Source organism: Ipomoea nil, unplaced genomic scaffold, assembly GCF_001879475.1.
Source record: "Ipomoea nil cultivar Tokyo-kokei standard unplaced genomic scaffold, Asagao_1.1 scaffold3100, whole genome shotgun sequence".
Classification (NCBI taxonomy): domain Eukaryota; kingdom Viridiplantae; phylum Streptophyta; class Magnoliopsida; order Solanales; family Convolvulaceae; genus Ipomoea; species Ipomoea nil.
The window spans coordinates 2,374,156-2,389,629 of NW_017619528.1; the positions used below are offsets into that span (position 1 = coordinate 2,374,156).

The window sequence follows — 15,474 nt, forward strand, 5'->3', positions numbered from 1 at the left end:
AACACTTGGTGAAAGGTCAAGAATACCCTTACTAACATTAGATAGTGCAAGGAACAAGGGAACTCTCTTCAAAGCTCAAGGTACAACATGACTTTGAAGTTGACTAGTCAAATACTAGTCCTCAAGTATTAAAAATCAGGATTTTAGGAATTAATTCCTCAATTGAAATAGGATTAATTAATCAATTAACCCATGGATCGAATGTGGATTTTTGGGGTGTCACATGTTTGGATGGGAGCCCACCAGCATACTGTCTTGATCAAGGATGTGGCATAGGAATTAATAATTAGGGAAGCTATGGTGAAGGAAACAGAGTATTATGACATCTTAGGGGTTAGCGTGGAATCGTGGATGCCAGTTCTACTAAAATTAAGAAAGCATACTATGTCAAGGTAAGAACATCAGTTGGTTATTGTTAGATGTGGCTCCAAATCCATGAGATAATTTCTCTATTGTTGAGTTTCTCCATTATGCACGTAGCATACCACTGCCGCAATATCTCCCCACGTAGCAGCACTTCATGCGCATTTCTTGCTTTGTTTATAGTATAAATAGCATGCTTTACTTTGTAATCAAATCACTCTTACATCAATTCAATTTATTTGAATTCATATTTTATCCATTCCTTTCTTTCTTTCACGTAGAAATATATATATATATATATATATATATATATATATATATATATATATATATATATATATATATATATATATTCCCATTCTTATTAATTATTTTGTCATTTTATATAATTTTCTTCATTTATATATTTTCCCTATTATTTAACTTCTATAATTCTCAATTTTCGATTCTTCGCTTCCGCATTATTCCGCTATATTCCTAACAAGTGGTATAAGAGTGGTTTGATTGAGAATTATTTTCAAAGATGTCGACTGTTACCAAGTTCGATATTGAGAAGTTCGACGGGAAAATTAGCTTTTCTATCTGGAAGGTTCAGATGGAAGCCGTTCTAACCCAGAACGGTTTGAAGAAAGTGCTAGCTGGGAAGAAGATGAAACCAGCTACAATGACAGATGAAACTTGAGAAGATTTGGATGACAAGGCACGTTCAACCATTCTTTTGTGTCTGTCTAAAGTGGTTCTACGTGAGGTGGCAAGTGAGATGACGGTGTCAGATTTATGGTCCAAGCTGGATACGCTTTACATGGCCAAAACTCTGGCGAACACGCTATGCCTGAAGGAGCATCTGTTCATAATCCGTATGACGGAAGATACTTCTATTAAATCTCACTTGGATGAATTCAATTCTATTTTATTGGACTTGGAAAATATTGATGTCATAATTGAAGATGAGGTTCGCGCTGTTTTATTGTTTGTCTCTCTCCCTAAATCATACAAGCATTTCAAAGAAATTATGCTGTATGGTAATAGTAGTGATACGCTTACTTTTGACAATGTTAAGTCAAACCTATTGTCCAAAGAAAAGTTTCACTTTGAAATTAAGTCTGAAGACAAAGGTGAAGGCTTGACCGTAAGGAGTCGTTCACTTGAAACAGAGACTAGCACTAAAAATTCTAGATCCAAGTCCAAAGGACGTAAGTCCAACAAATCCTGTAAGTACTGCAAGAAGCATGGTCACGATGTGACTGAATGCTTTAAGTTGAAAAACAAGCAAGAGCGAGAAAAGAAGCCCGCTGAATCTAGTGTTGTTGAAAGTGATTCAGAAGGCGATGTTATGTTATTTGTTTGCTCCGGTTACAAACGGAGTGAAATCGAGTGGATTCTGGACTCTGGTTGTACATTCCACATGTGTCCTCACAAAGACTGGTTCATCTCTCTGGAACCGGTTGATGGTGAAGTTGTCTTGCTGGGTAATGATACTCAATGCAACGTTAGTGGAATTGGAAGTGTGCAGATTAAAACTCATGATAACATTATCAGGACTCTTACCAATGTTCGGTATATTCCTGATGTGACACCCCGTAATCCAAATTCAATTAAGGGATTAATTAAGTAATTAATCCTAAACCAATTGGTAATTTAATTCCTTAAATTCCTGAAAATTCAATAGTCAGGGACTAGTAATTGACTAGTCAAGCCAAAGTCAAGGTTGTACCTTAAGCTTTGTGATTAGTTCCCTTGTTCCCTTACACCTCTTCATTTTAGTAAGGGTATTCATGACATTTCACCTTGTGTTAGTAATGCAACCTAACCTAGTAGACACTTCTCATTCTTTCTCCTTACACTTTCCGAACTTGAGCTCTACCTTCTCTCTAAAAGTTAGATAGCTTTTCTTCCAAGCCAAGTTCAAGCTTTATCAAATCTTCAAAGATTGTCTCCTAGATTCTACCTTTCATACATTTGAGCTTCTAGGAGGGTAAGATCTATGTTCATCTTGTGTTTTTAGTGTTTTCTAAGGTGTCTTTTCTTAAAAATAGAATCTTTATGATCTTTTGGTGTGTTCTTGAAGTGGGTTTGGAAGGTGAGCCTTATTAGGAGCTTGGTGAAGTGTTAAGTGAATGTTTTTGTCTATAAGAGGTAACACATGCTCTACAAAATCTATTTTGCTTACCTATTTGATGATTCTTGGATTCTACAAGTGATTTTGCTATGAAATGTGAGTGTTTATGCATTGTCTTGTGAAAATGCATATCTAGAGCTTGTGTTTAGGGTTCATGTGTGCCATTGCTTGGTTATTCCTTTGATTCAAGTCATTTTGTTGTATTGGGTGAGATTTGGCATGTATTGGACTAGAATTTGAGCTTGGTGTTGAAAATCCCCGAAGAGATTATTTTGGTGTACAGGAGTGTACCCGCGGGCGGAACGGTGGGCAGTGGCCTACCCGCCGCCCCACCCGCGGGGTACATGTAGCTTGTGGGTGTGCACCCGCGGGCGAAACCACGGGTGGGGGTCTACCCATGGGTCCACCCGCGGGGAACATGATGAGGTTGTTGGGGGATTTGTTCCCCGTGATTCTTTTGACTCGGTATTTGGTCTTTTGACTTCCCGTTTTTCTTTCTTGGAACTATTTGAGCGTCTTCTTGATGTTTCGTATGCCTAGAACTATATGGTAGGAATCCATGTAGGTTTTGGTGCCTTGAATTGTGCTAAGTGTTCAACATTGTGTTTCTTTGAACCGTGATGAGTCTTGTGTGTTCTTCGGAACTATGTTTGGTTTACCCGTTTGATAAGCATGCTAGTTCGGTGTTTAAATGCTAGCGTGTGTGTGTTGTTTGTACCTTCCTATTGTTGATAATAACATGTGTTATTCATTGTTGTTGTTGGATTGTGATCCATTCCTTGATTGAGTATGGTTTCATATCTTCGTTGTGATTCGTTGATTGATTCCTGTTGTGGTGTGGTGTGTGTGACTGTACCTGGATTGCACGATTAGAGGTATGGGACATTAGTCACCAAGGTACGGCAGTGGTCCTCGTGGTGGCCATGACGTGATTATGGAGTTTGTGACCTGTGTGCTGGGTTCACGTATTTCTTGGGAGGCGTGTGTCGCCGTGTGTGTGATCGGTACCTTGTGTACTATGAATTGGTGGTCTCGTTGGTGGTTTGTTGGTGGGGGACGACGGTCCCAGGAGGGAAAAGGTTGGACTCAGAATGTGACACCCCGTAATCAAAATTCAATTAACGAATTAATTAAATAATTAATCCTATTTCAATTGGTAATTTAATTCCTAAAATCCTGAATATTCAATAGTTGGGGACTAGTAATTGACTTGTGAACCCCAAAGTCAAAGTTGTACCATGAGCTTTGTAAGGAGTTCCCTTGTTCCCTTACACCTCTTCATGTTAGTAAGGGTATTCTTGACTTTTCACCTTGTGTTAGTATTGTAAGCTAACCTAGTAGAACACCCTCATTTCTCTCCTTACACTTTCCAAATTCTAGCTCCACTTTCTCTCTAAAAAGGTAGATAGCTTTTCTTCCAAGCCAAGTTGAAGCTTTGTCAAAACTTCAAGAGTTGTCACCAAGATTCTAGCTTTCATACATTTGGGCATCTAAGAGGGTAAGATCCATTTTCATCTTGTGTTTTTAGTGTTCTCTTAGGTGTCTTTTCTTAAAGATATAATCTTTATGATCTTTTGGTGTGTTCTTGAAGTGGGTTTGGATGGTGAGCTTTGTTAGGAGCTTGGTGAAGTGTTAAGTTAACCTTTTTGTCTACAAGAGGTAACCCATGCTCTACAAAATCTATTTTGCTTACCTATATGATGATTTCTTGGATTCTACATGTGATTTTGCTATGAAATGTGAGTGTTTATGCATTGTCTTGTGAAGACGCATATCTAGAGCTTGTGTTTAGGGTTCTTGTATGCCATTGCTTGGCTATTCCTTTGATTCAAGTCATTTTTTTTGTATTTGGTGAGAAGGAGTTCATTCGGATCCCCTCAAAATTTTATACAGACAAGTGATCAAGAAGATGGCATTTTTACATCCTTATTTGCCAAAGTTGCCGAATCCGGTGATGTTGTTTGTCAGACCATTGGAGAAAAGTTGATTGAACAAAATCAAAAGATGGGATCAACAACACACGGATACACGAGTCAATCTGAAGGAATTAATGGAGTATCAAAATATTTTGAAGACCCAGATTGACAAATCAGAAAGAATCTTCATAGGAGAATTAACAAAAGGTTTACTTCAAGTGATTCAACTTATGAAGAAGGAATGAGAAGCAGCTGAAAAGATTCACAACGAACGTCACTTGCGATAAGTCAAAGCGATTCAAGATCAAGAAAGCCGAATCAATAAACTTGAAGTTGAACTCACAGTTGCAACAAACAAGCTGGAAAATGTTCAAGCTGTTTCCATTGAAACACAGAATAGTGTTGAAGCTGTGAAGGCAAACCAAGATCGAGATTGTAAGACCCTTGCATTTTTGGTTGATAACGCCAAAAGGGGGGAAGAAATTCTCAGTCACTTGGCTTTGCAACAGCAAGAATTTATTCTTGGAAGACAACAACAGCCAGTAATATCTACTCAAGGTAGAGGCCGAAGCCGCGGACAATCCTCACAAGGACCATCTCAGATTTGGTTTTGCTCAGTTCGCGAATCCTAGTCTTGGTACGAGTACATCGAAAGTTGCTGAAACTCGTGGCTGGTTTGAATGCTCAAAAGGTACCGCCACTCAGACAACAATATGGACTAAGGAAAATCTACCAAGAATGATCAAAAAATTGCCTACAGCCGATCAAGCCCAATGGATCTTGGACAAGAATAAAGAAGAAGAAGGCAAACGGAAAAGAACCGAGATGTGGTATGAACTAAGAGATTTCACTGGAAATATGGGCATGAATCTTGGAGAAGAAAGAAGCTTCGAAGAATGTGTCTTATGGTGGGAAGCTGGAGTTCTTCCGGGCAACAATATCAAAGAAGCTTTTGGATATTACATGGCCGGGCAAGTCATAAAGAGATTTCAGAATGCAAAGTTCAAAGATGATTTCTTCAAGCTCAGAGAACATGTCAAGGAAATTTTGAAGAAAGACTTTGGTGAGAAGAAACCCAGAAGGTAATCTGAAAAATCTCTTAAGCTGATATTTCTGCTATTTTCGAACCTCTGTTGCGTTTTTCTCTATAAATTCGAAATATCTCAATAATAATTTCCCATGGTCTATTTTGAGTTTAATATTTTATTTGTTTGCTGTAATTAGACTTTCGTGAATTAAATAGACAAGGAATGTCAAAATGCACATAAATATTAAAAAAAATTGATGATCAAAAATAAAAATAATTCAAGATTCGTTTAGGAGTTTGTCTAAAAATTAATTCACAACTTTTTCTTTTGATTGTGTCTAGAAAACCATTTGTTAAACTCATCTTGGCTTTGTCAAATAAAATTGAGCAAAAAGATTATTTTTGAAAGACTTAAAGCCAATGACTGAGTATAGGTTTTGGCATTATCAAAAGGGGGGGAATTGTTAGGAATAAAGTGTAATGGTTTTGATATGCCAAATATATATTTGTAGATCCCCCAATTTTATTTTATAGGTCTAGTAGAGTCTTAGACCATGATCGGGAAATTATTTAAATTGCAAAAGAGAAAAACAGAGGAAGATGCATGAAAATAGAAGAAGAAGAAGATATCAAGCCGAAAATCAAGAATTTGTCTGGAGAGAATGACAAATTGAAGAAGAAGTTGAATGATATAATATTCACGTCAATGCTACTCAAAGAGATATCCCAGAAGAATTTTCGTGAAGAAAATTAAGATTGGAAGATTGCATGAATTTGACTTGGAGATCAAGCATCTATGAAACGAAAGGAGTACATTAAAGATGATTGGAAATTTAACCAATAAGCTGTACGGACAAAGTGGAAGATGCTTAATATGTTATGCGAAATGACTCAAATTTAAAACTCACCATCAACAATTTTACAAGGTAAAATTTGAGAAGCCAAAATTGATTAAATCTGATAGAGAAGCCAAAATTGATTAAATCTGATGGAGTTAGTGGAAATTGGGAAGCAACTGATGGAGTTAGTGGAAATTGGGAAGCGATTTCACTTGAATTGGGAGCCGATCAAAATTGATTAAATCTAATGGAGTTAGTGGAAATTGGGAAGCAATTTCACTTGAATTGGGAGCCGATTTCATAGGAATTGAAATTGGGAGCTAGCGATTTCATAGGAATTGAAATTGAGAGCTAGTTCAGAGAAATCAAAATTGGGAGCTAGTTCAGAGAAATCAAAATTGGGAGCTAGTTTCAGAGAAATTGAAATTGGGAGCAAGTTTCACAAGGGAATCAATTGAAATTGGGAGCCAATTGAGATTGATTGAAATTGGGAGCCAATTGAGATTGATTGATTGAAATTGGAAGCCAATTGAGATTGATTGAAATTGGGAGCCAATTGAGATTGATTAAAATTGGGAGCCAATTGAGATTGATTGAAATTGGGAGCCAATTGAGATTGATTGAAATTGGGAGCAAGTTTCACAAGGGAATCAATTGAAATTGGGAGCCAATTGAGATTGTAGTATGGGATGCAATTTCAAAATGGGGACCAATTAAAAGAAGACATTGAGGAGCAATTGAGATGAAATTCAATACCAGGAAAAGTCTGGGAGCCAATTTCGAAGTTAAGGTCAACATAATTCAAAATAAGAAGTAATTGAAGCACCAGGAGAAGTTTGGGAACCAATTGCAAGACAAAGTCAATTGGGAGCCAATTACAATGGAGAAATTCAAATTGGGTGCCAATTACAAGTCAATTGAAATTGGGTGTCAATTACAAAGGAGAAATTCAAATTGGGAGGAAGTTCAAAGCCAGTTTGAAGCCTGAGAACACCCAGACGTGAGAATGAAGAAGATGAAGAAAAACATACAGTAAAGAATTTCTCACAAGGAAAAATACTATTTTAACTAGTTTGGGATTAAATTGAAGAATATGTTTTAAATCCCAAAGATACAAGGACCACTTCATAGTTGATCAGAGAAGCCATTCTACACCAAAACAGAGACCCAGATATTCCCACTCAACGTATAACCAGAGGAATATCAGATGAAGTTTGGGAGCTCATTTACATGGAGTGGAAGCTCTCTCAAACGGCTAGCTTATCCTTTCTGACAACTTTGCAGAAGATAAGATAAGATCTATGACAAAAAGATACAAGATTTCAAAAATGAGATCGTCTCTTTCCAACGGACGGATCCTCATTACCAGCTATAAAATGATGAAGATATGAAGACTTGAAGAGCAGGGGAACATACGAGCATAGAGCAAAGAGCAAAAATACATTGATCAAAAATCTCATTTGGTACAGAGCATACCGAAAATCTTCAAGTGAGAAGTGAGAAAAGAAAAAGAACTCAGAGAGCTTCAAAGAAAAATATTCTGAGAGTTCTTAAACAGAGCAAAACAGAGCATAAAAATCAAATGCTTTACTTGATACACTCAAAGAGAGAAAACACTCAGAGCTATCAAGAGAAATCATTCAAGAGTGTTAATCTTCATCAAAGAGACCTGCGCATCATTGAAGATCATCTACAGAGTCTTAGAAGTTGGAAGCAAGACAACACTTGTTTTGGAGCAAAACAAGAGAAGGGAGGAAAGTAGCACGGAGCTGTGAAATCCTAGATTGTCAGACGGAGCTGTGAGATCCAAAGCAGCAGTGTCGGAGGCACTGGGCGTGATTAGTGCGGGCTTTGTGATCAAAGCACTAGATCATGGGATATGTTTCTATCAGAGTGTGGAAGACGGGGGGAAAGTAACGCGGAGTCGTGAAATCCTGGGATAGTAGCGCGGCGACGTGAAACCCGAAGCAGCAGTGTGGTGTCACTGGGCGTGATTAGTGCGGCTTTGTGATCAAAGCACTAGATCACAGAAATTCATTGTATCTTGGAACCAAGAAGTGGTAGATATAGTGAATTACTCTTGGAGATAAGAGCATGTGGAGTATGAGGATTACACCACCTCGCGAACCACTATAATTGTCTTGTGTTCTTTACTGCTTTCTTTACTTACTACTCTTTACATAATTGCTCTACACGAGATATACTGCTCACACAATCTCACACACACTTTATCTTTATTTAATTCCGCTGTGCACCATACTCTAACAATCTAGTTAAGAGTTTTGGTTTATCTCTGGCTTAGCAATTGTTGTGCTGTGCGAAAAAGATTGAAAGTCTATTCACCCCCCCCCCCCCCCCATCTAGACTTTCACCTTACCTCTTTTGGGACCAACAGAGCATTTGAAGGGGCTGGGATTGACTACTGGAGCTAGAAGCAAGCTCAAATCACTCTTAATTTTCCTAGTGATGCTGCATGAAGATGTTGTGGCAAGAAAATTGAAATATGTTGCAAAAAATTTCCAACTATCACAAACATCAGCGGTTAGGTTAGACGAGCTGTCCTAATATTATAGGAGTGTAAGACTGTTTGAGATAGGTAGATATTGTTGTTTAAATATTATTATATTTTTTAGTACTATTGGACTATATTAAAATGTAATATCTTTCTATACATACTTTTAAAATTTTGATGTATTGTATGCATTTGATGTAATTGAACACCTTTTTATTACATATGAAATTTGAGATTTACAAATTTGTAATATTGAAATTATTGTATGCATTTTGATGCAATTGTGCAGCTTTTTATTGTATTTGATATTAGAGATTTACAAAGTAGAAATTCAAAAAAAAAAATTAAAAACTATATGTATAGACGGCGGCTCTTTCTTTGAACCACTGTCTATACATATTTTTTAAGGTCCAAATTATATATATACACGATGATTCGTCAAAAAAACCGCCATCTATACATATATTTTGAGCGTTAAAACATATGTATAGACGGCAGTTCTTTCTTTGGACCGCCGTCTATATATATATTTTAACGTACAAAATATATGTATAGACGACGGTTTTCTTAAGGAACCGCCGTCTATACATATTTATTAAGGTCCAAATTATATGTATAGACAGCGGTTCTTCAAGAAAACCGCCGTTTATACATATAATTGTTGAGATTACACGACATACATTGTAAGATTAGATGGCGGTTAGCAACCGCCGTATATATGAAGTATACACGGCGATTCAAAAAACCGCCGTCGAAAGTCTTTATTTACAAAGGTGGTCACCTACACGGTACTTCAAGAACCGCCGTGTATTTATAAAAATAACCGCCGTGGTAGGTGTGTTTTGTAATAGTGTAAGGGAAGACGCTCCGTTTGCAAGAAGTGTGGAAGTGATCACCCCGGCGTGAACTGTCTTGGGAAACCAGTTGAGTGCTTTGCCTGTGGCAAGAAGGGTCACCAGTCCTTTGAGTGCAGGTCTAAGAAGAAGACTTCAGCAAGCCCGAAACCAGTTGGTAGTCTGAGACCTCGGTCGGGAAGGAAGTCTCGAAGTGGAAGCAACAATGGACTAAGTAGAAGTAGCATTCAAGACCTGTGTACGAAGTCGGGACCTCGGCAAGGCAAGATCCACAGTCGTGAGGCAGATGCAAGTGGGAACCGTTGAAGTAAGCTCTTGTACCCTTTTTGTTGCACCTCCCTTTGTCTTTGTGCCCTTCTTTGCGTGTTAGCTTCATGTGTTAGCTTGTTCAAGAGTCACCCTTGACCCTCTGTAATCTTTTCTTGTCTCTAGACATATCCAATCACCCTTTTGCCAAGTGATCCTTTTCTTCCGAACCTCATTCTTGTTTCCTTCTTGATTCGATTCTGTTCAAGGTTGCAACCTCATCTTTTCTAAGTTGTGACTTCGAAAATCTTGATTCCCTTCATAATCAACGCTATCCTTGAGTTTTAAATCGGATACCCTCCGTGAGGAAATTCTTTCAACTCCCTAAAACCTCGTTTTGATTCCTTACTCCCTAAGTTATAACCTCGTTTACAATTCTCCCTTCTTAAAAAACATGGTCATCGAATTGTTGAACCTAAACTCTCACCTCGATCTTCCCCTTTGAATCGAACCTCGTTCTTGTATTCCTCGCTTCTAACGATTCTGTGCAAGGTAGCAACCTTATTTCCTAAGTTGCAACTTTGATGACTTTGATCCTACTCCTAAGTAACGTGGTCCTTCAGTTTCTGAACCCAAGCCTTTCACTCTAATCCTTTCCGTTGAACCGCATCTCTTCTTGTGAGCCTTCTTCCCCTGAATTACCTTTCTCCTTTGTTACCGTTCCTGTTTCGAACCGTTTTCATCTGGACCGAAAGTTTTGAAGTTTCAAGCATTGCTTTGTAGAGAGTTGGAAGTGGTGTGCTAATGCAAGTTTTAAGTCGGTAGCCTTCATCAAGTTAGCCCAAGATCCGAAGAGAAGGACATCCAACTTGTGTTTTGGATCTAACAGTTGTAGCCTCTGTCGGAAGTGACGGATCAAGTTCAAGCAGATGCCGAGCTCAAGTTGTGTAGTGTGAGTACCTTGTTTCCTTTGGTTGAAGAAGCCAGCAGAGATCAGTTGAAGATGCAACCCTGGTTCTGTGATCCCGAGTGATCTAGATTAGGGTTCTTGTGGTGTCAGTTTCTGTTTGTGGCTTGTTCCTTAGCTGAGCCGTCTCGTTTTGAGTAGATCGTTGGCTAGTTTTGAGCAGGAGTTAGGCTCGGTGTGAAGTTAGCTTTCCTTTCCGGTAAATCTTTTATCTATCACCTTATCTTTCTTTCTTGTCTTACATTTGTGAACCCTCAACCTATCTCTAAGCCTTGTCCCTCGTTTTGCTAACCGACGGTTTTGGTGTTGAACTTCGTTGTGACCAAGCCTATCAATCTTAATACCTTAGTTTAAACCCTTGTTTCCTCTAACTTTGGTTGGGGGTGAACACCTTTATTTCTTAAAACCTCATTTGTAACCCATCTCTTAAGCTTTGTCATCCATTTCGCAAGCAGACCGTTTTCGTTGTGGAACCTTGTTGCGTCCCTTGCTTGTTTTGTTAGTAGGTCCATTGGTAGTTGTTTGCTCAGTTGTGCGTTTAGTCATTCTCTCTTGTTTGTCGTGGTTGTTAGCTTGTGGTTTGAGTAGTTGGTTTAGTTGTTTTGCTTTTTTTGAAGACGCCGTCTGTCGCAGTTAACTAGAGGTTGGACCAGCTTGAGGCCAGTTCTAGCCGAGGAAGAGCCGACGAAGAGTCTGATAAAGACACCAAGGAATCGGAGAGCGAATCCTTCTAGGGTGGAGTTGTGGCAATCTCGTCTCCTTTTCCTTAGCTTGTGTTATCTTTTAGTTGTTTCTACCGCTGCTAGTTATTGTCGTTCGCTTCGAGTGTTTGTTTTGCTTGCTTACTTAGTTGGTTTGTTCGTTTAGTGGTTTGTGTTAGAAGTTAGAGGTTTAGACTTTGGTGGTTAGGTAGGAGTTGTTGGTTGTGTTGGGTTTACCTTCTTGCTTATGTTTGACACCTTTTGAATCCTTTGAGTTTTGGCCAAATTAAAATGTTCTTGACACTCTTGTCACTTCGTGAATTCGTTTCACCGTTTGATCTAATTCATCGTACCCAAGCTTCGGGGACGAAGCTTCTTTCAAGGGGGAGAGGATGTGACACCCCGTAATCCAAATTCAATTAAGGGATTAATTAAGTAATTAATCCTAAACCAATTGCTAATTTAATTCCTTAAATTCCTAAAAATTCAATAGTCGGGGACTAGTAATTCACTAGTCAACCTAAAGTCAAGGTTGTACCTTAAGCTTTGTGAGTAGTTCCCTTGTTCCCTTACACCTCTTCATTTTAGTAAGGGTATTCATGACTGTAACACCCCGTGTTACGACCCCTAACCCTAACTGAATATTTAATCACTTACCCTAAAAAGATAATTAAAATCCCATTAATCAACTAAGGAAGGTCCACCATAGTCCATGGGCCCACATCCCCATAACCAACTCCTCAGTCCTATAAGGAATAGAATTAGCAAGCCCATAGTATGTAGACCCCAATTAGGACTCTTAGGAATATATAAATAAATAAATAAATATATATATATATATATATATATATATATATATATATATATATATATATATATATATATATATAGGATCATAGGAGGCACCAAGATCTTACACCACAATAATCTCTCACCACACAACGAGTTCCAAGAATCCCCCTAGGAGAAATCAAGAAAGAAGGAAGCTTAAAGAAAGACCCTTCATAGCCAAGGAAATTAATTAAGGCTAAGAGGTAACCCATGTCTCAACAAAACCTATTTTCTTCGCTATAATCTCCTTCCTTGGCCTCCCTCTATATTCTTGTGTCTTGATTGAATTCTTCTATAGTAATTATGTTATGTTCTTGATGATTGATAAGATGATTTATATGCTTTCTTGATAATCTTGATTATCTTGATGTTAAAAAGAAGTTCTGGATTATGATGTGATGATTCTTGACGAATCTTGATATTTTCTTGATGTTAAAGATAAAATATGTTCTTGATGATTTGGGTGGGATTAGAGCCCTACGTTGGATTGAAAATTTGTATTGTGATGTTCTTGATTTATATTTGGGTGGGAATTCGCATGTTTGGGTGTTGTTTATATTTAGAAGTCGTAATAGGATAAGTCCTACATGATTCTTGCTTTTGATCGTTAATTGCTTACGTGGTGTCGTTATTTGCGTTTAAAAGTGTCTAAGCATGGTTTCGGGTTCCACAAAGGTTCCCGGGACGAATATATCATAAAAGAGTCAGCGGGGGGTAGGGGAACCCACCACCTACCCGATGCCTAAAGGGGCACTGCCAGGCAGCGGGCAGCCACCGGGCAGCCGACTGCCCGCCGACAACCCGCTGCCCAGAACAGCGCCATCCGGCTGGCAGCTGGCGGGTGACCCCCATCCACCGGCTACCCGTTGGTCCGTACCCCACCCCGGGTCTTTGGCTTCCCCGTTTAATGTTCCCCGCTTCCCATGGTGTCCCAACGGACCCTGTTTGTCGTGCTTGAGTCTAGTGTGATATTTCGTGCTATGGTCTAGTCTAAATGAGTCTTAGGAATTGCATGCTAGTTGAATTGGTAACCCGTTGACCTTGGTAGAAGATGTATGAACCCTTAGGACTATTCTTAGTAAGTGAATGATTACACGTAAGTTTATTTATATGTCGTTCCCCTCCCAATGTGCTACTACGTGCTCCTATGTGTTATCTGTTGCATGATCCCCCATTTTGGTTATAGGCCAATTGGGTGGTTCCCGGACTAAGGTTCGGAAGTCGGTTGAAGACCGAATGGATTGTCCCCAAACTAATGTCCGGAAGTCGGTTGAAGACCGAATGGATTGATCCCGGACTAAAGGTTCGGAAGTGGCTGAATGCCAATGGATTGTTCCTGAGCTAAGGCTCAGAAGTGGCTAAGGCCAAATTGATACACTTCTTGGGCTGCGGTCCAACTATGGGCCTCGGTGCTATGACCCACCGAACTGAACGCGCCAGGCGGTGTGTAGGGCCAGTAAGCTGAGGAAGGTTGTAGTCCACCGACCTGAGTAATCAGGCGGTGTGTAGGGCTACGGCTGGCTGCGATCCACCGAATGATGAGACAGAGGTGTGTAGGGCCATAGTCTCCGAGGATCTTCGCCCACCGATTGAGTATAGCTCAGCGGTAAGCCGAGCTTGATCCGCTATGGTCCACCGATTGTGAGCATCGACGGTGTGTAGGGTCGTAAGTCCCCCCTTGTAAAGGGGATCACGGTCCACCGACTGGGTGCGTCAATGGTGTGTCGGATCGTGGTCCGACGTTGAGTTCGTCAGCGGTTCTCAAAAGGTTGGTTGCGATCAACTCCCCTCATACCACGGTACTAAGGTAGGGTGTTGCGGGGCCGCGTTAATGCTATAAGCATTAACCCTCATGTTCGGGGCATGCGATTGGTCCTGTGGCGCCCATCAATGATTATGTGATATGAATGGTGATTGAATGATGATGTGTTTTGGAATTGGAAAGTGATCTGTGACCTTAGATGCGTATTCCCTATGATGTTATCTCTACTTAACTGTTTATTATTGTTTGATGTGCTTGTCCCTATTTGCTGAGTCTATTCCCGGTTTTTAAAACTAGTGTCTCTTAAGTATATGTATCTTCCTGCTTCAAAATGATTTTTGTATATATATCTATCTATAATGTATTTCAACGCGTTGGAGTGGGTTACCAGCATCTCTCGCTAAACAGATATATTTGGCTTTCAGGCACAGATGAGTAGACACTGGAGCACGCTAGAGATTTGGAGCGTAGAGTAGCTAGTTTCCCTTTCGGCCTGCGTGCCATACTTATGTATTGACATCATTGAGGATTTTAATTAGTTAGCACGTGCACCTGGTTCTCTAGCTCAGGTGTGGCATAGCGCCCCATACTCTTATGTTATATTTCGGGATTTAATGAGGATTTATCTTTATTAAATAAGTTTTAAAAGTTCCAAATTTTCGGGGTGTTACAATGACATTTCACCTTGTGTTAGTAATGCAAGCAAACCTAGTAGACACTCCTCATTCTTTCTCCTTACACTTTCCAAACTTGAGCTCTACCTTCTCTCTAAAAGTTAGATAGCTTTTCTTCCAAGCCAAGTTGGAGCTTTGTCAAATCTTCAAAGGTTGTCTCCAAGATTCTACCTTTCATACATTTGAGCATCTAGGAGGATAAGATCTATGTTCATCTTGTGTTTTTAGTGTTTTCTAAGGTGTCTTTTCTTAAAAATAGAATCTTTATGATCTTTTTGTGTGTTCTTGAAGTGGGTTTGGAAGGTGAGCCTTATTAGGAGCTTGGTGAAGTGTTAAGTGAAGGTTTTTGTCTACAAGAGGTAACCCATGCTCTACAAAATCTATTTTGCTTACCTATTTGATGATTCTTGGATTCTACAAGTGATTTTGCTATGAAATGTGAGTGTTTATGCATTGTCTTGTGAAAATGCATATCTAGAGCTTGTGTTTAGGGTTCATGTGTGCCATTGCTTGGCTATTCCTTTGATTCAAGTCATTTTGTTGTATTGGGTGAGATTTGGCATGTTTTGGACTTGAATTTGAGCTTGGTGTTGAAAATCCCTGAAGGGATTATTTTGGTGTAGAGGAGTGTACCCGCCCCACCCGCGGGGTACATGTAGCTGT

General features: G+C 39.3%; 1 pseudogene; it reads left to right on the forward strand.

Moving 5' to 3' along the window:
- The first annotated feature begins 297 nt into the window (after window positions 1-297).
- The window catches only part of LOC109166442, a 37,824-nt pseudogene continuing 22,647 nt past the window's right edge, over window positions 298-15,474 (forward strand).